The sequence below is a fragment of the Rutidosis leptorrhynchoides genome, chromosome 10 (assembly GCF_046630445.1).
Source record: "Rutidosis leptorrhynchoides isolate AG116_Rl617_1_P2 chromosome 10, CSIRO_AGI_Rlap_v1, whole genome shotgun sequence".
In the NCBI taxonomy this organism is placed as follows: domain Eukaryota; kingdom Viridiplantae; phylum Streptophyta; class Magnoliopsida; order Asterales; family Asteraceae; genus Rutidosis; species Rutidosis leptorrhynchoides.
In genome coordinates, this window is record NC_092342.1 from 275,503,286 (window position 1) to 275,526,306 (window position 23,021).

The 23,021-nt window shown below is 32.7% G+C and overlaps 1 pseudogene; it reads left to right on the forward strand.

Annotated features, from left to right (window-relative positions):
• The first annotated feature begins 12,165 nt into the window (after positions 1 to 12,165).
• On the forward strand, positions 12,166 to 14,149 carry LOC139871049 (increased DNA methylation 1-like; annotated as a pseudogene).
• The last annotated feature ends 8,872 nt before the right edge of the window (positions 14,150 to 23,021 follow it).

A 23,021-nucleotide genomic window follows, 5' to 3' on the forward strand; every position in this document is an offset into this window, starting at 1 on the left:
TTAACGTTATTTTCAATTGGATCATCAACAATTTGTATATCTCTGACTTTTGCTTCAATCCATTTGTTGATTTCCTCCATAGCTTTCACAAATTCCATCGCCTTTTCTTTTGGCGATAAATTGGATACTAATCGGTTACATAACTTAAGGTTTCCCTTAATCTTAGCATCGTGAATCCGTTTATAAAGTTTCTTCGTTGAACTGTTAAAAATGGGTTCATCTAATTTCTTATCATCAACGGGGTTCTTTGTGATCGGATCATCATTAAGTGTTTCTTCATCTTCCCCACACTTATGCATTTTTATTGGTTTAACAGTTTTAGTTGGTGGAGATCTAAACTTTCGATTCACAAATGTGATCAATTTATCACCATCCCTAAGTGTCATTCTACCTTCTCTTACATCAATGAATGCCTCGGTGGTTGCTAAAAATGGGCGACCTAAAATTAGAGGAATATCAAGGTTTTCCTCCATATTAATCACTATGAAGTTTGCAACAAAGATCAAACTTCTCACGTTAACAAGTAAATTACTTTCTATTCCAACCGGGTGTTTAATGGTTAGGTCAAATGATTGAACACCTTTTTTGGTTGGTTTTAATTTACCCATACCTAATCTTTTGTATAAGGAAAGAGGCATAATATTTGCACTTGCTCCTAAATCTGCGAGTCCATTATATACAGCACCATCATTAAGCAAGCAAGAAATGATAAATTCACCCGGGTCTCCAGCTTTAGTAAGTCGAGTTGGTTTGTAAACATTTTTCGGGTGTTCTTTTCTTGGTTCTTTCACTTCTATTTGAACTTCTTGTTCACATTTTTCTCCGTTTCTTGGAATGGGAGGTTTGTATAAGAATTCTTCTTCATCACTCCAATTTGATTCCTCCCTATTTTCCAATTTTGATTTTTCATATGTTGTTGATAACATATTTATGTTTTCATTTTGAAGGTTTTCTTGGGTGGTGAAATTATGATTGTCTTCATTGTCAACTTCCATCGGACCATGTATGTAATGTTTAACTCTGTGACCATTAACTTTAAATTCAATCCCATTTGAATTTATTAACTCTATTGTTCCGTATGGAAAAACTCTTTTGACTATGAATGGTCCAGACCATCTTGATTTCAATTTTCCAGGAAATAGCTTGAATCGTGAATTGAAAAGAAGAACTCGGTCTCCTTCTTTAAATTCTTTTGAACTTCTGATTCTTTTATCATGCCATTTCTTCGTTCTTTCTTTATAGATTAACGAATTTTCGTATGCTTCATGTCTTAATTCTTCTAATTCGTTTAATTGACTTAACCGTAGACGTCTGGCTTCATGTAAATCAAGATTACATGTCTTCAAAGCCCAAAATGCTTTGTGTTCAATTTCTACTGGAAGATGACATGCTTTTCTATAAACGAGTCTAAAAGGTGTGGTTCCAATTGGAATTTTGTAGGCTGTTCTAAAAGCCCAGAGTGCATCCTCCAATTTCATGGACCATTCCTTCGGATTTGATCCTACGGTTTTCTCTAGAATACGTTTTAAAGCTCGGTTGGTATTTTCAACTTGTCCACTTATTTGTGGATGATATGCAGTGGAGATTTTATGAGTTACTCCATATCTTTTGAGAACTTTCTCAAGTTGATTATTACAAAAATGAGTACCCCGATCACTTATTAAAGCTTTCGGTGTTCCAAACCTAGCAAAAAGACGTTTTAAAAAGTTGACTACAACTCGTGCATCGTTAGTTGAGAGAGCTTGTACTTCCGCCCATTTGGATACATAATCAATGGCAACCAGAATGTAGAGATTATTATGAGATTTTGGAAATGGACCCATAAAGTCAATACCCCAAACGTCAAATACTTCACATACTTGAATGACATTTTGTGGCATTTCATCACGTTGACTTATTTTTCCGGCCCTTTGACAAGCATCACAGGATTTGCAAAGGAGGTGTGCGTCTTTGAAAATTGTAGGCCAATAGAATCCAGCATCGTAAACTTTTCTTGCTGTGAGTTGAGGCCCATAATGCCCTCCTATTGGTCCTGTGTGACAATGGTTTAAGATTTGACTAGCTTCATCTCCGAATACACATCGGCGTATTATTCCATCGGGACAACTTTTAAACAAATGTGGATCTTCCCAAAAATAGTGTTTTATATCACTAAAGAATTTCTTTCGTTTTTGGTACGATAATCCTTTTTCAAGGAATCCACATACTAAGTAGTTTGCATAGTCTGCAAACCATGGAATTTCATTATTATCTATCTTCAATAGATATTCATCAGGAAAGTTGTCTTGTATGGCCGATTCATTTAGAACTTCTAATTCGGGATTTTCAAGACGAGAAAGATGATCAGCTGCGAGATTTTCTGCTCCCTTTTTATCTCGGATTTCAATATTGAACTCTTGTAAGAGTAAGATCCAACAGATTAATCGTGGTTTAGCATCTTGTTTCGAGAAAAGGTATCTAAGAGCAGAATGGTCGGTATAGACTACCGTTTTAGCTAGAACGAGATATGAACGAAATTTGTCAAAAGCAAAGACAATAGCAAGGAGTTCTTTTTCAGTAGTTGTATAATTCGTTTGTGCTCCTTGTAACGTCTTACTAGCGTAATAAATAGGTTGAAATCGTTTTTCAATCCTTTGTCCTAAAACGGCCCCCATTGCAAAATCACTTGCATCGCACATGAGTTCAAATGGTAGATTCCAATTTAGAGTTATCATGATCGGAGCATTAGTGAGTTTTTCTTTAAGAATATTAAAAGATTTGATGCATTCATCTGAAAAGATGAATGGAGCATCCTTTTCCAGGAGTTTATTCATAGGAGTGGAAATTTTAGAAAAATCTTTTATGAAACGTCGGTAAAAACCGGCATGCCCTAGAAAACTCCTAACTCCTCTAACATTGGTGGGATGTGGAAGTTTAGCAATTACATCTACTTTAGATCTATCCACTTCAATTCCTTCCTTTGAAATTTTATGACCAAGAACGATGCCTTCTTTAACCATGAAATGGCATTTCTCCCAATTAAGTACTAGATTTGATTGTTCGCATCTAATAAGCATTCGTTCAAGATTAACTAGACATGATTCAAATGTATCATCGAAAACTGAAAAGTCATCCATGAAATCTTCCATGCATTCTTCTATCATGTCGTGAAAAATCGCCATCATGCACCTTTGAAAGGTTGCAGGGGCATTGCAAAGTCCAAATGGCATGCGTTTGTAAGCAAAAGTACCATAAGGGCACGTGAATGTGGTTTTCTCTTGGTCCTCGGGTGCTATTGGAATTTGAAAATATTCGGAAAAACCATCAAGAAAACAATAGTAACTATTTGCGGCTAATCTTTCCAACATTTGATCAATGAAAGGTAAGGGAAAGTGATCTTTTCTGGTGGCGTCATTTAATTTTATATAATCAATACAAACACGCCATCCTGTTACAGTCCTAGTAGGAATAAGCTCATTTTTCTCATTTGTGATGACAGTCATGCCACCCTTCTTAGGTACGCATTGAACTGGGCTTACCCATGGACTATCAGAGATTGAATAAATTAAACCTGCATCAAGCAGTTTAATAATTTCTTTCTTACCAACATCTTGCATATTAGGATTTAGTCTTCGTTGGCGTTGCACATACGTTTTATGACCTTCTTCCATAAGGATTTTATGTGTGCAATACGAAAGACTTATTTCTTTAATATCATGAATCTTTCATGCAAATAGCTGGTTTATGAGCTTTTAGCACAGAAATGAGTTGAGATTTTTCATTTTCAGTAAGAGAAGACGATATTATTACAGGTAATTCAGATTCACCATGTAAATAAGCATATTCCAAATGGTTTGGAAGTGGCTTTAACTCTAATGTCGGTGGTTCTTCTATCGATGATTTATATCGATATCTGTCTTCTTCTTTTAGCACTTGAATTTCTTCTGTTATTGGTTCATATCCATTAGCCATAAGTGTAGCTAACATTTCAGTTTCATCAATTGGTTCAGTTCCTTCTCCTAAAGAACATTCTCCTGTTCCTTGTAATTCTGGAAATTCTTCTAACAATTCTGCATGTGATTCTATAGTTTGAATATAATAACATGTATCATCTGCAGATTGCGGTTGTTGCATGGCTCTATCAACAGAAAAGGTAACACTCTCGTCCTCTATACTTAGGGTCAGCTTCTTACCAAACACGTCTATTATTGTTTTGGCCGTGTTTAAGAATGGTCTTCCTAATATGAGAGGAACTCGAGAATCTTCTTCCATGTCCAGAATAACAAGATCTACTGGAAATACTAAAGTACCAACTTTAACTAGCATGTTCTCCATTATCCCTCTAGGATATTTTACTGATCTATCGGCTAGTTGTATACTTATTCGTGTTGGTTTCAATTCTCCAAGGTCTAGTTTAGCGTATAGTGAATACGGCATTAAATTTATACTAGCACCTAAGTCTGCCAATGCTTCTATTGAACTAAGACTACCCAGAAAACATGGAATTGTGAAACTTCCTGGATCAGATAATTTTTCTGGTATCTTATTCAATAGCACTGCAGAACAATTAGCATTCATAGTAATAGCCGAGAGTTCTTCCATTTTCTTTCTATTCGTGATTAAATCTTTCAAGAATTTAGCATATCTAGACATTCCTGAAATTACATCAATGAAAGGAAGATTGACATTTATCTGTTTAAACATATCCAAGAATTTGGATTGCTAGGCTTCAAGTCTCTCTTTTTTCATTTTACTCGGGTAAGGAAGTGGTGGTTGGTATGGTTTAACATAAGGTTTAGCCTTAACTGTGTTATCTTCATTAACCTTTTCAACTACCAGTTCTTTTTCCTTATCTTGATCAGATTGTGGTTCTTGTAGAGTAGGAATAGCTTCATCAGAAATTACAGGTATTTCAGGTGGTTTAAGTGTAATACCACTTCTTGTGGTAATGGCTTTAGCTGTTTCATTCCGGGGGTTAGCATTTGTATCACTAGGTAGACTTCCCGGTTTTCTTTCACCTATCAACCTTGCTAGGTTACTTACTTCTTGTTCCAAATTTTGAATAGAAGCTTGTTGATTTCTAAATGCTTGAGCATTTTGTTCATTGGTTTGTTTCTGATATGTGAAAAACTGTGTTTGAGAATCAACTAGCTTTGACATCATATCTTCTAAATTTGGCTTTTTATCATCGGTTTGTGGTGGTTTGTTTTGAAAAATAGGTCTTTGCTAATTGTAAGTATTATTGGATACTTGTTGATTACTAGGACCTTGTTGGTTGTTGTATGGAACATTTCGGTTATAATTCTGGTTTTGATTGTAGATTGGTCTTGGCGGTTGATAATTATTCTGATAATTATTTCCAGGCCTTTGGTTTATGTATGAAACATTCTCTCTTTGTTCCATTGTTAGTTCAATACTGAGACAATTTTTTGTCAAATGTGGTCCTCCACACTGCTCACAACTAATTCTATTGAGTGAATATCTTTAGTCATCTTTTCCATTCGTCTTTCGACAGCATCTATCTTTGCGGAAATGGAATCTAAGTCATGGCTAGAATCGGCTCTAGCTGCTTTAGATGATCTAACGATATCTTTTTCTTGGTGCCACTCATGTGAGTGGGAAGCAGTGTTATCAATAATTTTATAAGCGTCAGTTGCTGTTTTCTTCATAATGGAACCACCAGCTGCTATATCGATATCTTTTCGTGTAGTGATGTCGCATCCTTGGTAAAATATTTGTACTATTTGACAAGTGTCTAAACCATGTTGTGGACATCCTCTCAATAACTTTCCAAATCTTGTCCACGCTTCGTATAGAGTTTCGTTTGGCTTTTGTGTGAACGTAACAATTTCTCCTTGAAGTCTCACGGCTTTAGATGCCAGAAAGAATTGTTTAAGAAATTTTTCAACTAAAACGTCCCATGTATCAATCGCCCCTTCAGGTAACGATTCCAACCAATCTTTGGCTTCTCCCTTTAAAGTCCAGGGAAATAACATGAGATATATCTGTTCATCCTCCACTTCTCTTATTTTAAATAGAGTGCAGATCCTATTAAATGTACGAAGATGTTCATTTGGATCTTCCTTCGGTGCACCACTAAATTGGCATTGATTAGTTACCATGTGTAGGATTTGTCCTTTGATTTCATAATCTGGCGCATTAATGTCTGGTTGAGTAATTGCGTGACCTTGGCCAGTGCGTTTAGCTCTCATTCGGTCTTCCATACTTAGAGGTTCCAGATTTTCCATGATTGAATTTGTTGAATCTGAATTACTATAGGATTCTGATTTAATGGTTGGTTCCTTAATAATCTCTGTTTGAATGATTGGTGGTTTCGGAGGAAAGATTAATGGTTCAGGATCTCTGAATTGTCCCTGAATATCCTCCGGATTCTCAATTGTGAGGTCGGGTTCAAAAAATGGATTATCGGAAATTTGAATTGGAGTACTTGATCGACTGGATGACGATTCTAAAGAAAAATCAACGGCGACAATATTTGCTAGATGTCTTGATCGAGTTACAGGTGGTGAACGTACAAAAGGTGGTGAACGTTTTGCTCGGTTCATTCACTGAATATCCTATTAGTTATAAAAATAAGAAAAATTATATAAGTTATCAAATTAATAGACTTTTCTGATTTTGCCCACGTTTTGAATAGCCAAAAGATGCAGCAGAGGGGCAGGATTCGTTTGGTCTCAATATAATTGGGTACTGTTTGGCTCCAATAACCCGGTCCACGTACAAATTCAACTATTACTACGAACCAGAAAATTTTGATGTCTATCAATTTAACCACTTAAAATAATTTTTCGTTTGAAATTTTAGAGAAGAAATAGAAAAAATTCTATGTCCTATAAACTAGAGCATCGAGAAATAAGAAAGAAAAAGATTGCGAGTCAAAAAAAAATGTCGAAAAATAAAAGGTTGAAAAATAAAAATAAAGTAGCGTGTCGTAACTTAAAAGGCACTAAAATTTTAAAACGGCGTCGCAAAATTCTAAAGCACCTAAATCTTAGTCTAAAGAAATAGCACTTAAGGGATTTTACGGCAAAGCATAAAAATCTAGAAATAAAAATAAGCTACGGCAAAATACTAAATTTAAAACTAATTACGAACGACAAATATTACGAATTGAACAATATACAATTTATAAAAAGAAGCTAAAAATGATAAGATTATTTATTTTTATAAAAATATTATCTTTATATTGATTTTATAAAAGTATTAATTTTTATATTTAATAAAACTAATTACAACTTAAAATACAAATTAATTTAAAAACTAAAACTAAATTATTATAATAATAAACCTAATTAGGGTTTAGAAATAATAATAATAATTAATACACCGTAATTAATGCGATTTCAGGTCAAACCAGGCGTGTCAGGGTGTGCTACGCGATCTCGTAACTTTGTGGCTTGTCTCCTCCGAGATCGCGGAGTGCAATTTTACCAGATTAAAAACTGGGCTAAAACAGTTCGGCCCAATTTAATATTTAAATAAAAACAGTGTTGGGCTTCGACGGGTTTCGGCCCAATTCTTAGTTTTAATTATTATTATTTTTAATGATTTTTAGTTTTATAAAATATTAGATATATAAAAATAAAAATATATTTTAAAAACTTAAAATAAAAATACTTATTAAAAAAATCTTAAAAATAAGTTTATATATATATTTTTTTATATTTTTGATATTTAAAAATGTATTTTTTTACAAAAACAAATTAAAATTTAATAAAAATCTTTATATATATATATATATATATATATATATATATATATATATATATATATATATATATATATATATATATATATATATAGCGTTTCGCTTCGGCTGTCCCCCGGCAGCGGCGCCAAAAATACTTGATATGTGCGAGGTGGTGTATAAAATAGTTATATTTTTACAAGAAAATACTATTAAATACAATACAATTTTACACAAGTGATTTATTTATTTATAGAGTGGATATATCTAAACCTTGCTACAACACTTATAGGCAGTGTACCTAATCGTACAGTAGTGTAGTTTTTAGTAAGTCCGGTTCGTTCCACAGGGATCTTTTAAACAAGCTTAACGCTATATTTTTAAAAACTATATTTGTAAAAATACAAAAATATATAAGTAATATTATTATTATAAAAAGGGGGTTTTTACCGTTTAATGACCGGTTTGTCGATTTTAAAACTTTAGTCACAGTTAAAACCTAATGTAAAATATTAAAAATAAATATAACTTAATTTAAAGCGTAAAGTAAATAACGATAATGAAATTGCGATAAATAAAAGTGCGATAAAATAAAATTGCGATAATTAAAGAGAATGATAATTAAAAGTGCAATTAAATACGATGACAGTAAATAAAAGTGCGATAATTAAAAGTGCAATTAAATATGAAAATAAAGGAATTATGCTTATTTAAACTTCCGTAATCATGATGTTCGACGTGTTGTTTTTAGTTTATTCCCATGGGTTAATTGTCCTTTGTCCTGGATTATTCGATATGTCCATACGGATTTGTCCATAATAGTCCATCAGTCATAATCATAAAGTGCGAAAGTCTTCGTCAAATTATTCTTATTCCCGAAGTCAAATATTCCAACTAATTGGGTATTCGAATTGTAACAAGGTCTTAATACTTTGTTTAATGAATACACCTAGTTATCGACTGTGTGTAAACCAAGGTTTTACTACTTTGTTAATAATTACACCAATTACCCTTGAATGTAATCCACCCCTATTTCAACAAGTCTATTAACTATTAATCCAGTTCCGTGTCCGGTAAAATGAACAATTATTGGTATTTATAGATATCCCGCCCACCGTACTCAGTCAAGCGTATGTGGTTATATATAAATACGTCAAATTATAAGTCTATATATTAAATTAACGCGGTATATTTGGTTATTATAAAGCCCATTAATAGCCCATAGTCTAATTTCCACAAGTGTCGTTCTTTTATCCAAACCCCAATTATGGTACAAAGCCCAATTACCCAATTTTAATATTTAGTCTAACATCACGATTACTTCGGCTTAAATAAGCATAATAATAACTTAACTACGAGACATTAATGAAAATAATTTAAACATAACTTACAGTGATTTATTAATAGCGTAGTGTTACACGGACAGAGTTTCGACTTAAAACCTTAAAACATTCGCTAACATAACCTTATTATTATTAATCTTAAATTAAAATTATAAATTATAATATATATATATATATATATATATATATATATATATATATATATATATATATATATATATATATATATATCTTTACGTATGATGAAAAGAAAAAGAAGGTGTAAAAATATCGATCGAATGCGTTGCCTTTTATAGGCCCCATTTCAGTTTTGGTGTGCTCCGCGATCTCGAAGGGTTTCTCCTTCACAGCTCCGCGATCGCGGAGTGGTGGATTACAGCTCATCCAAGTTTGGCTTCTAGCTTGCCGACGGATTTTTTAATAAATAAATATAATATATATATAATTTTAAGAATTTTTTATATATTATATTATATTTATATGCATAGTTGACTTGTAATTTTTGCTCCGTTGCGTCGTGCGTTGAAAGTTGACTTAGGTCCCGGTTCCGGATTTTCGAATGTCCGTGCGTACAATTTAATATCTTGTACTTTGTGTTTTGTAACTTGTACTTTTGTCATTTCTAGACGCTTCTCATCAATAAATTGAACCACTTTAATTGTACTTTGTACTTTTTAGCTTTTTGGTCATTTGCGTCTTCAATTCGTCGAATCTACCTTTTGTCTTCACCTTTTAATATTTAAACGAATATCACTTGTAAATAGAACAATTGCAACTAAAAGCTTGTCTTTCTTGAGGGATAATGCTATAAAATATATGTTCATTTTTAGCATTATCAGCAATCAAAATGGTTCAAATTATTGATGAGAAACGTCTAAAAATTACAAGAGTACCAGCCGCAAAACGCAAAGTACAAGATATTAAATAGTACGAAAGGACGTTCGAAAATCCGGAACCGGGACATGAACAAACTATCAACGCGCTACGCAACGGAGCTAAAATTACAAATCAACTATGCACATGAATATAATATAATATATATATATATAATTATATAAAATTATATATATATATATATATATATTATATATATTAAATAAATATGTCGACAAGCTAGGAGCCAAAAAGTATGTGACCAGGAAATGACGGCCAAGCGATCGCATGGCCAGAAGGCACAAAACTCATGCGACCGCATGAGTTACTGTAGTAGGTCACATTCTTTAAATACAACGAATTCTGGCTGAATTTTTACAGATAATTTTTCAATCTCTCTTACTCTCAATATATATATATATATATATATATATATATATATATATATATATATATATATATATATATATAATTTAAAATTTTAATTTTAATTTTAATTTAAGATTAATAATAATAAGGTTATGTTAGCGAATGTTGTAAGTGTGTAAGTCGAAATCCTGTCCGTGTAGCGCTACGCTATTATTAATCATTGTAAGTTATGTTCAACCTTTTTAAATTAATCATTAGTGTAATTGTTAACAAAGTAATAAAACCTTGGATTACACGCAGTCGATAACCTGGTGTATTCTTTAAATAAAGTATTAAGACCTTGTTACAATTCGAATCCCCAATTAGTTGAAATATTTGACTTCGGGTATAAGGATAATTTGACAAAGACTCTCGCACTTTATATTTATGACTGATGGACTATTATGGACAAAAACCGTATGGACATATCGAATAATCCAGGACAAAGAACAATTAACCCATGGTACTAAACTAAAAACAACACGTCAAACATCATGATTATGGAAGTTTAAATAGGCATAATTCCTTTATTTCATATTTCATCGCACTTTTATTTACTGTCATTTTATTTAATTGCACTTTTAATTATCGTATTTTTTTATCGCAATTTTATTTATCGCACTTTAATTTATCGCACTTTAATTATTTTCATTTACTTTACGCTCTAAATTAAGTTATATTTATTTTTAATATTTTACATTAGGTTTTAACTGCGACTTAAGACATAAAATCGACAAACCGGTCATTAAACGGTAAAAACCCCTTTTTATAATAATAATAATACTACTTATATATATATATATATATATATATATATATATATATATATATATATATATATATATATATATATATATATATATATATACACAAATATAGTTTTTAAAATATAGCGTTAAACTTGGCTAGTTCCCTGTGAACGAACCGGACTTACTAAAAACTACACTACTGTACGATTAGGTACACTGCCTATAAGTGCTGTAGCAAGGTTTAGGTATATCCACTCTATAAATAAATAAATAAATAACTTGTGTAAAATTGTATCGTATTTAATAATATTTCGCAATAAATATATAACTATTTTGTATACACCTCTGCACACATCAATGGAATACAAGTCCGAGTTAAGAAGGAATGTTGATCGAACTAGGTCCTAGGGGGAGTATGTTGGTGCATAAAGGCCCAAGTTCGTATCAACCGTAACAAGATTAAAGTTAGACGGGCCAGACGAACGACTAACGAGCCTGACCGACTATCGGGCCCAGTCGAGTATATAATGAAAGCTTTGCTTTCATTTGTGACTAATGCTTATTTCACAACCCTAACTGTTCCAGCCATTCCTCTCATTAAGATCCGTCCCAAAAACCCACCCAAGTCGAATAATTACTCTAGGCGTTGATCTAATCTGATCTACACGATCCGGTTCGACTAAATCGACACCCGAGAGTCAACGATTAGCTAGAACATCGATCCGAAGATCCAAATAGCTACAACAAAAGTGGTTAATAGTGAAGAAAGAATAAACATGCTAACGAAGAGCGTTACTCCGGTTAAACGGAAGGAAACGAAGGTTAAACGTGGGACTGGCACTGAAAAGCAGTTATTAAGAGAGAAAATTAGTAGTATGCTTCTTAGTTCTGGCTGGACTATTGATTATAGACCAAGAAGAAACAGAGACTACCTAGATTCTGTTTATATAAATCCTTCTGGAACTGCTTATTGGTCTATTATAAAAGCTTACGAAGCATTTCAAAAGGAGAAAAAAGATAATTCTCAAGTTTGTGGGGCGTTTGCACCCTTGCCCTTTGAAACAGTAAGTTAACTAGACAAACTCGTAAGAAAATCGAAAGAGACATGAAAATGAAGAAACGAGACGAAGAACGATACGCAGACGGTATGTTAAGATCTAAAAGAAGATCAGTTAAAGCTAATCATGATAGTGATGATAGTTTAAATAGATTTTATCACAAGGAAATTGTTAAAGAAAGAAATGCTGAGGCTAGTTCTCATATGGTACAAGCACAAAAAAGCGATGAAAATGATCAATCTGGTTCTTTTACGGGAAAACAAACCCTGATTTCTTGGTTAATCGAATCTGGGAAGGTTCAAATGTGTGAAAAGGTTCGGTATATGAACGAAAGGAAGACACTAGTAATGAAAGAAGGTTGTGTGACAAAAGAAGGAATACATTGCTGCTGTTGTAGCAAAATCTTGACGGTTGCAAAGTTTGAGGTTCATGCAGGAAGTGAACTTCATCAGCCATTATTGAATATTTTTGTAGAATCGGGTGATTCTTTGATGAAGTGTCTGATTAATTTGTGGAATAAACAAGAAGGTTAGAAAGATTCGGGTATCATAGTGTTAATGTTAATGGGGACGATCCTAATGATGATACGTGTGGATTATGTGGTGATGGCGGTGATTTGATTTGTTGTGATGGTTGTCCATCTACCTTTCACCAGAGCTGTTTAGGGATACAGGTATCAGTTGAATAGATTTACAAGTATGTTAGATACGATTTCCAAATTTTATTATATCAATAATGTTAGTATAACTTATTGAATAAAATGATCTAAGAGGTTGTATGCAATAAAATTACACTTTGGTTGGCTTATGATGGGTGTGTCCCATTTTCTTTTTTCGAATGCGTCTTGACCCATTAGAGATGCAGTGTAACCCAAGGTTGCAAAAGACGTTAGACGGGGTCGAGACGGCCGGGTCCTAAAAAGGTCGAGACGTTCGAGACGGGAGTCGAGACGAACGTTGATCAAAGTTTACTTTTAAATATATAAGTATATAAAATATAAATGTATATATGTGTACTTATTTTAAATCCAAAAACTTTAATTGGCTAATTTGTTCTCATAATCGCTATCACCGTTAATTTAATACAGAAAGTTCAAACTAAAATACGACAAATTTGACCGAATTGTCGACTTTCTGGCTTTTCCGAATTTTGACAGACTTTGAGATGAGTTTCTTTCAACTTTGACCTAAATTTTGACCGTTGACTATCATATTAGACGGTTTTCTTCGAGACGGGACGGGCTAGTCACCTCGCAACGGGCGTCGCAACGGCTCGAGACGGGGTGTTTTGCAACATTGGTGTAACCTGAACCCACCTCTCCCATTTTGAATGCGATGTTTTTAGATGATTAGTTTCCTAAAGGTTGGATCAATGTCTCTTATCTCTAATCTTATTTCAGATGATTCCTCAAGTTGATTGGCACTGTCCAAATTGTTTGTGTAAATATTGTGAAAAAATGGTCAGTACCAACGTTAGAACTGAGAGTCAACTTCTCGTGTGCTACCTTTGTGAGAAAAAGTGTAATATTACTCCCTTGTAACAATATTTATCTGTAATATGTATTTGTATCATTGCGTCTCTTAATAGTTTGTAGGAATACAATTTGTTGGTTGCAGATCATGAATTGTGCAGCCCGAAGTTGGATTACAAGTCTATTGATCCTACTGACCCAAATTTGTCCTTTTTTAGCCACAAGTGCCTACATGTACTTAACTTACCTCTAGTGTCTTTTGTGTCATAATTTAATTCTAATTATAATTATAATTATACGGATTAATTTTGCAGTTATACGGGGAGTTAAAGAAGCTTTATGGGGTCAAACATGAACTGGGTTCAGGATTATCATGGGCTCTTATTCATAGATCCGATATATCCTCCGATACATGTTCATTAACAGAATTAGCTCATAGGGTCGAATGCAATTCTAAACTAGCTGTTGCTCTTTCAATCATAGATGAGTGCTTTTCTCCTGTTATTGACAGGAGAAGCGAGATCAACTTAATTCATAACGTTGTCTATAATTATGGGTAAGTTATACAGCCTACTTGGGTACATTGCTTAGTAGATGTTATACCTCGAAAATGGGTCTTCAAGACCCGAACGGGTTTTGGGTCGAAACGAGTCAGAATTTTCAGACGGGTCAAACGAGTCATAACGTTGAAAAGTCAGGTACGGGCTCTTTAATCAGTCATTTTTTATCTGTTACAAAGTTTTTTAGTGTGTAAGGAGTGGATTATAGGTTGTAAAATGGGCAGGTTGTGTTACTGATGAAAACTAAAAACATTAAATTTAGTACAGAACCTGCAAAGACTTTTTCATACTGTTAATTTACCCTGTATAATTTTTATTCGGTTAAATTTCACTACAAAAACCATTAAAGTTTTGATCTCTTTCATTTAATTAGAAGGTTGTCTACATATAAGAAAAAGTTTGAATGACTTCTGACCCGTTTAATCTTTCGCCTACTTTTTTGAATTGATCATTGTGCCATTTGAGTATGAAGATAATCCAATTTAGGAAACTTTTAAGTGAATGGGTTGGAATTTGCCACCCCTAATACAGACGGCAAGGAATGTGCTGCCGGTTGTTATCTGCTATTGAATCAGTACGAGAATTTTGTTTTTTTTTTTGTCATGATTAGTGCAACTAATCCATCATTATCAGATACTTATAATATTATTTTTTTAATTTTTTTTTTTTTTCAGGTGCTATCTTCCCTCCATATTGAGAAATTGATTATTCCTGCCATTGGTGAGCACATGGATACATGGACTGGTGTTTTCGGTTTCAATCCTCTTGAGGACTCACATAAACAAGAAATGAAATCGATGAATATTTTAGTGTTTCCTGGAGCTGTTATGTTACAGAAACCACTAGTTTCAGAGAAATGTTCACTACCAAGTATTGAAATGGAAAAATTAGAACCAGATTGTGTTACCATGGAAAAATTAGAACCTAGTTCTTGTGATGATAAAAAATGTGTAGAGATAAATGGTCCTACAATGGCAAAATCAGACCCAAATTCTTTTGATGATAAAGAATCTGTCTAGAAAAATGTCTCGACAGATTCTGATCCTCAAGATCCACCTTTGAATAATTCTGACCCGGATTTATTAACAAAGGATCCTGCTGTTCACCTTGACACTGATCAGGGCCATACTTGAGAGTGTGCAAATGATTATTGATATATTAATACTGATGATTGATGATTGATGATTGATGATTGATGATTGATGATTGATGATTGATGAATATTACGGATTATTATGATAGAAGTTGGAAAAAGTTGCCATCTATATCTGTTGTATGAAAATGAATTTATTACTATTTTTTAGAATTTTTAAAGTTTAAATACTTGACATTATCAAGTTTAGTAGAGTATTCTATAACACCTGTTTTGACATGTTTGCCTAGTTTATTTTAATGAATATAGGTCAATAGGTCAATATGGGTATACTTTATCCAAACAAATGAGTTGTTATTAAAACTCAAGATTCATCAAATAAATGCATTCATATGCTTCAAACCTTGCAGGTTATATCTCACTTATAATAACTTTGTTATTATTTTTTAATAGCAAATGTATCATATATATGTTTAAATATATTATCTCATTGTAGATATGTTTAGATATATTATATGGCGCAAAGTCCGCATTTGGATGAATTTGGCAATCCCGGTGTGTTCAAGTTGGGCTGAGTGGGATTCGTGGTTCGACTCATGGCAAACTACTACTGCTACGAAAGATCGCCTATACATGGTCGTTGCTTGTTTACTTTGACATATTTGAAAATGGCGAAATAGTGTAGTCATCAATTCCACGAAGATGAAAAAGGTGTGCATGTTTGATTCCATATACATTTGTATTCGTTTAATTGGTTTTGTAGTAGATGCAAGTCAAAAATAAGTTGCAATGTAATTGTTGGCCGTGGTCCTTCTAGTGTCTTGCTAGTGGGTCACACCTTTCATTAATATAATTTTCGCCGTTAAAAAAAAAAAGTGGCCATGAGAATAGAAGATCCTAATCAATACCTACATTTCCACTAAAAAACTATAAATTGCAATTTTATTGTGTAAAAATATAATTGAAAAGTATATCGACATTTACAAAAAAAATGTTACAGTAATCTTCACACTAAACAGTTTGAAGTAACTTTTTTGTTTTTTTTTTTTGAAAAGCAAACTTTCATTCCATCAACAAATGATAGACCCCATAACGTCGATCAAGCAAAAGAATTAAACATTAGCTTAGTGCGGAAACGAAGAACAAAAGAAGTTTCTCAAAGTTTAACATTTTATTGAATAAATGAAGAACATAAACAATGAAAAACAGAGCATAGACGATCTCAAAGTTATGAGATCGGTTCTTGCTGCAGGCAAAGACAACTAACCTCACCCCAAGACCTCTTTATTTATAGAGTCTTGGGGATAAGAATTAGGAAACTAAATCCCCTAGATAAATGTAAATCCCACTAATTAAGGGATTTATACAAACTACCGATTTTATCCAATCAATTCTAATAAATAGGAAATATTTTCCTAACAATAGGAAATCTTTTCCTAACAATCTCCCCCTAATTGATTAGGATAAAACAATCGGTTACAAGATGTAAATATAGACTAAAAATAAATCTAATCTTTGTCTTCAAAGCTTTAACCATCTTGTATGATCTTCATAACTCTTGATAAACTGATCTTTCTTTAATCTTGATTCTCCTCCTCTTTATTTATCATTGTTGTACACATAGCCTCAACATCTCATCGGCACTTATGTATCCCGAAGACAAATCATCAACTAACATGAACATAATCATGACAAAACTGCATTTGAAAATATGCATGAAAAACCGCGTTCACCACCGCTTAACCACTTTCGTATAAATGTTGAACATATTTGTTGAATCTTCATCTTCATAAATGTTGATTATGTTGAGCTAACATCCGGTCTTCTTATTGAGGAATAACCACTTCAAAATCTGAGTTCAAAAGAGATGAACTCAAATGGGTCTGACCTAATTTGAGTCTAGAGTCCTAGAGTCTGAAGTATTTTGAGTCTGACCTCGTGTAAGTCTGACTTCTACTAAGTATAAGTTCACGCGAAACTGAAGTCTGAATCTGATCTTTATAATCTGTGCTTGAGTATGATCTTGAGTCTGCATTTGAGTCAAACTGTTAAGTCCGAAATCCAGACTCATATCTCAATCAGAGTCTTGAGTCTGAGTTTTCAGACTCAGAATTACAGCAGAACTAAAAATACATATCTTTTAATATAATTATCAGATCAAGCTAAAAATTTTACACGAGATAGATCTATATGCCATTAACCTCATATCCAAAAATCATGACGATCCAACGGCCAACGAATCTAAAACAATCATTTTACATAGACTGCGTAATGAAAACGATTTTTCTTTTGTATCTTCAATAAGACATCTTTTGCTCGAAAATGACCGGATCATCAACAAGATATGTTGATCCTGCTCTGATACCAATTGATAGACCCCATAACGTCGATCAAGCAAAAGAATTAAACATTAGCTTAGTGCGGAAACGAATAACAAAAGAAGTTTCTCAAAGTTTAACATTTTATTGAATAAATGAAGAACATAAACAATGAAAAACAGAGGATAGACGATCTCAAAGTTATGAGATCGGTTCTTGCTGCAGGCAAAGACAACTAACCTCACCCAAAGACCTCTTTATTTATAGAGTCTTGGGGATAAGAATTAGGAAACTAAATCCCCTAAATAAATGCAAATCCCACTAATTAAGGGATCTATACAAACTACCGATTTTATCCAATCAATTCTAATAAATAGGAAATATTTTCCTAACAATAGGAAATCTTTTCCTAACAACAAATATTATAAGAAAGGACCGCAATGAATAAAGGTCCGATACACGAACATAGACACGAATTACAGTGAATGTTGAGCAAACATCTGATACATGAAAGCTAAACTAAGTAGTACACGATTTCGGATTTGATAACCACATTAACCAATCAATCAATCTTCCTTTAATCCTTCTTGATATTCACTCGTATGACTTAACTTGAATTTCATTTAGAGCCATCAGACCGTTCCACGATTTATTTTTAAATGTTTTTTTGGTTCCAATTTTTCCAAATGAGATACGCACTTGACCATTCTACCGCTTGTCAAACCAATTCTTGAAGATGTGATAATTGTTGTGGCGATCTTCCAAGAAAATTCTCACTAATCCTAAGATTTGACACGAGAAAATCCCCACCATTTGAACACCCTTTCCCAAATTTTCATTGCATTTGCACACAATATTAGGGAATGCTCCAGCGACTCTACGTCGTTATTACATAATGGACATAGAACCGAGTGGAGATCTAAATCGCGTTTGTCTAATTCCTCAAGAACCGCCAACCTTCGAAGTCTTGTTCTCCAAACGAAAAAATTCTATCTTTTTTGGAACTAGATTATTACGTTGAGTCTTGACATGTAGAGATTTCCCTTCGTTAACTTTCTCTTCAATTATACTATGCAATCTCTTTGTTGTAAACTTGCCATTTGATGCCATACTCCATTTCCACTCGTCATTCTCAGTGTTTCCAAACACAAAGCTATCAATCATATCGTTTAGCTCCTCCAATTCGCCTAAAGCTAGACCCGAAGATGGTCGAAACCAGCTCTATGTTCATGTGTTACCCTGCTCACTACTCTTCACCATGTCTTGCACCGAAGCAGTATGCGTCACTTCAAGATGAAACAATCTCTTGAACTTATGCTTTAATCTTTCGGCACCGATCCATATGTCATCCCAGAATTTTGTACTCGCATCATTTCCAACTGATTGTGTAAAGGAGGCATTAGAAGGAATCTCCATGGTCTCAAGTTTGTTACCTGCAAAAGTAATATCACGCCAAGTACCACGAGAAGGAAAATATTGATGTGAAGAGTCAATCTCGAACCCCTCATACAGACCAAATAAACTCTTGATGACTTTTTGGCCCACAATAAGTTGGACTCGGTGTGAAACCGCCATCTCCATTTTCCCAATAAAGCTAAATTTTTTGAATCTAGAGATCCAATATTTAGACCTCGTTCTTCAAAAGGTAAAGACACTTTATCCCGCTTAACCCAAGCAATCATAAATAGTTATCATTGTATACATATCTTAAATGTTACTCTCTCCGTCTCAAAATAAGTGTCTACCTTACTATTTATATCTGTTCCAAAATAGTTGTCCGCTTGCAAAAAATAACTCCTAAATATCATTAAACTCTCTAGTTTACCCTCATTTATTACTCTCTTTCACTCATATCAAAAATAAATTCAGTCAGACTTACCTTTAATATAAGGGTAAAACTGACATTTATGACATTTATTTTAAGTCCAACAAAAATTCCTACCAAACACTTAATTTGAGACGGGAAGAGTAATTAGAAATAATAAGTTTTAAATGATTATTTACGTTAAAAAAAAGTTTATGAAAGATGATTCACACAACACCTCAATGTATTATATTATATACACTATCAAATTAAATTTCAGGATCATTTTACCCTTCCTCGAGTTAAACTATAACACAATTTATTTGAATACTCTATTTGATTACGGTAATTATCACGGTCAGCTACTCGGAGACAAGGATAAAATGTAAATTATGCCACATTAAGAACACCACTTCTGACCAAAAGTCACTTTCTAGTTTGTAATAAAATTTGTGTTAAAAACCATAATATCTTTTGATGGTCTTTTATTAATATAATACTCCGTAATTAATTAATAATCTTACATAAAATTATTAAAATATACTCCGTACGTAATAAAATACTCCACTACTGAAATATCACTATCTTACCAATTACCAATCCCTATCTTATAAATATTGAATTTAATCCAACCAACTAAAATATACAAAGAATGCACATGGCAAGTTGGTTCCTTACCAATTCCCTGTTGTTAATGAGATTATCTCATTAGTAATCTTTAGGCAATAACAAAATAACTGTAGTGGTCAAATTAAACCTTCTAAAGTCTTATATAGTGTAATCTTTAGTTGACTGTGCAAGTCTAATTAAACCTTCTAAGTCTTTAGATCTTCTTAGTCTTTTTTTTTTTTTTTTTTTTTTACAAAAAAAACGAAAACTATATAGATGAGATCTTCATCTTTCGATGAAGATCTTAATTAAAACGTACAAGGATAAGAGAAGAAAATCGGATGGCTCGAAACTAGCAAACGTCACAAGTCGACGTTAACTTCAACCGAGCCAAACCTTGACAACCAAACCAAAACAAATACATCCGAACCAAAAACAAACTAACAAGTGCAAACTATAATAACAACACCAAAGACCATAAATGAAAAAAGTAGCCGGAATTAAGAACGCTTGTTACCATTCCTCTCGTCCGGTCGATTCGTGAAACCGTCAATTGTGTCGATGTGAACCCCTTTGCCACCGCGGGATTTCCAATTATATGAAATAACCATGGACGAGGAACTACCAATACGTTTCCCTGGTACCCAAGGCATTCCTTGATCCTTAAACTGTTGAAAAAAAAAAACCAATGTGATCAGGACTTGAAGATCTTCCATCATTGGACTCCATGAATGACCTTTGTATTGCCTCTCCGTGTTCTATGTCATCGGCACTATCTTTAAGAGAAAATGTGCTTTCAATGTTCACTTCTTTCCCCTTAACTGCCGACACCTTTTCATCACCCCAATATTTGCATTTGGCCCAATATCTTCACATCGACTAACCGAGTGCATCTCCTTCTTTCTCTTTTTCTACTTGATCAACTTATCGATCCTCTCAACAAAAGAAGATTGTTGCACCCCAACTTCAATCTCTGGTAACGAACAACCCTCGACTTGAGCCATGTCTGGCTCAAGCCCATCAGTCTTAGCCGAACAGCCCTCTAAATGGGCCTTGTCCGGCCCAAGCCCAGCAACATCATCAATCGGAGAGATAGCCTGTACCACAGGAGGAAGCGCAGACTCTGGAGAACCAATTTTGTTAACCAAGTCCACCCCAATCGAACCAAATCTCAATTCCGCACCCCTAGCCATTACACCCACACCATTTCCACTAACCGAAATCGAAGCAGAAGGAGTCACGTTTACCTTTTTCTTTGCAAGAGACACATTAGGAGTGCCAACAACATTATCGACCGAAACACCTGCACCATTCGAAAATGGCAAACCACTATTCGAAACCACAAACCGGTTGGTTGACACCAACAAATTTTGATCAAAAGAATTAGTCAACAAACGTTTCAAAGTATTGACCTCAGAAATCTCATTGACCCAAACATTATCCAACGTGATAGCCGAACACGAATCATCCTCAACATCCACAACAACCGAATGGTGCAAATGTTTTGGATTCGACGTCTTGGTAAACGCATACAACGAGCAAACATTGCCCAATTCTGAAGTAATGTTAGAAACCGACAAAACCTCCCCGAATAAACCTCCAACGACATTTGCGTTAACATTGGACGCACAAGTCACTGGTGTGACGACCCGGAGATTTTCGACCAAATTTAAACTTAATCTTTATATGATTTTGATACGATAAAGCAAAGTATGTAATGTTGAGTCTAGAAAATTTTGAAACGATGTTCATATATTCAATTGACCTTTGACTGTTCCCAACGATTCACGAACAATTGTTGTAAATAAACATGTACATACATATATATATATATATACATATATAAATATATATAATTCTTAAACATAATTAATATTATATGTATATTAATACGTATATAAAATGAATAAATATTAAATATTGAATATATATTATTATTTAACACATAGTTAAAAATATGTAATTGTAATATATTAAATTGTAATTATAAGTTAAAATAAATGGTATAGTAATATTATTATTTTCAATATTAATATCGAAGTTAGTACTGTAAATATAATATACGAATATGAAACTTGATATATATAAATAATCAATATTTGATAAAAGATATTATGCAATATATATATATATATATATATATATATATATATATATATATATATATATATACCTATTAAATATAATATCGAATGTATTACAAGTTTAATATATAACTGTTATACTAATGTTATTATTACTTCAATTATTAGTATTAACATTAATATTAATATCACTACTTGTTAAATTATCATTTTCAATATATGCTATATAGATATGAAGGTTAATACATGTAAGGTGATATAATTACTAATATTATTATTATTATCTTATTATTATTATATTGATATCAGTATTATTAATTAAAATATACTATGAAATTTGATATGTTTAATCTATTATAGTTATCATTGTTATCAGTGTTAACAACATTATTATAAATATTAGTAAAGTTATAATATTAGTTATAACATTAGTATTATTATTAAATATTATTATCATTAAGAATTATTGTTATTGTTATTATAAATGTTATTAATATCATTATTATTATAGTTATTGGGAAATAATACCATCCATTATTATTATTATTATTAATAAATATAATTATTACCACTTTTATATCATTATTATTTATTTTACTAATAATATAATTATTATTATTATTAATATAATTATTAATTAATAATATTGAAATTAATTATATAAACTATATAGATATCGTACGATTTGGTTAAGGGTATCCATCAGACTGTATAAGATCTTGATCCTGTCTCTAAAGCTGTTACAGATTCGAAGTTAATCGCAGATGAAGTCAAAATCTGTTAAAAATCTCCATCTCCTTTTATTTTTTTAATATTTGTTTTGTACCTGAATATATATTTCTGTCGATCGTGGATTAATATTAAACTCACAAATTCTAGCATATTAAGAGACTAGTTAAACATATTTTCGATCAACAACTACAAGTACTCCTTACAGATTGCAATTGGAGCGAATTAAATCAAA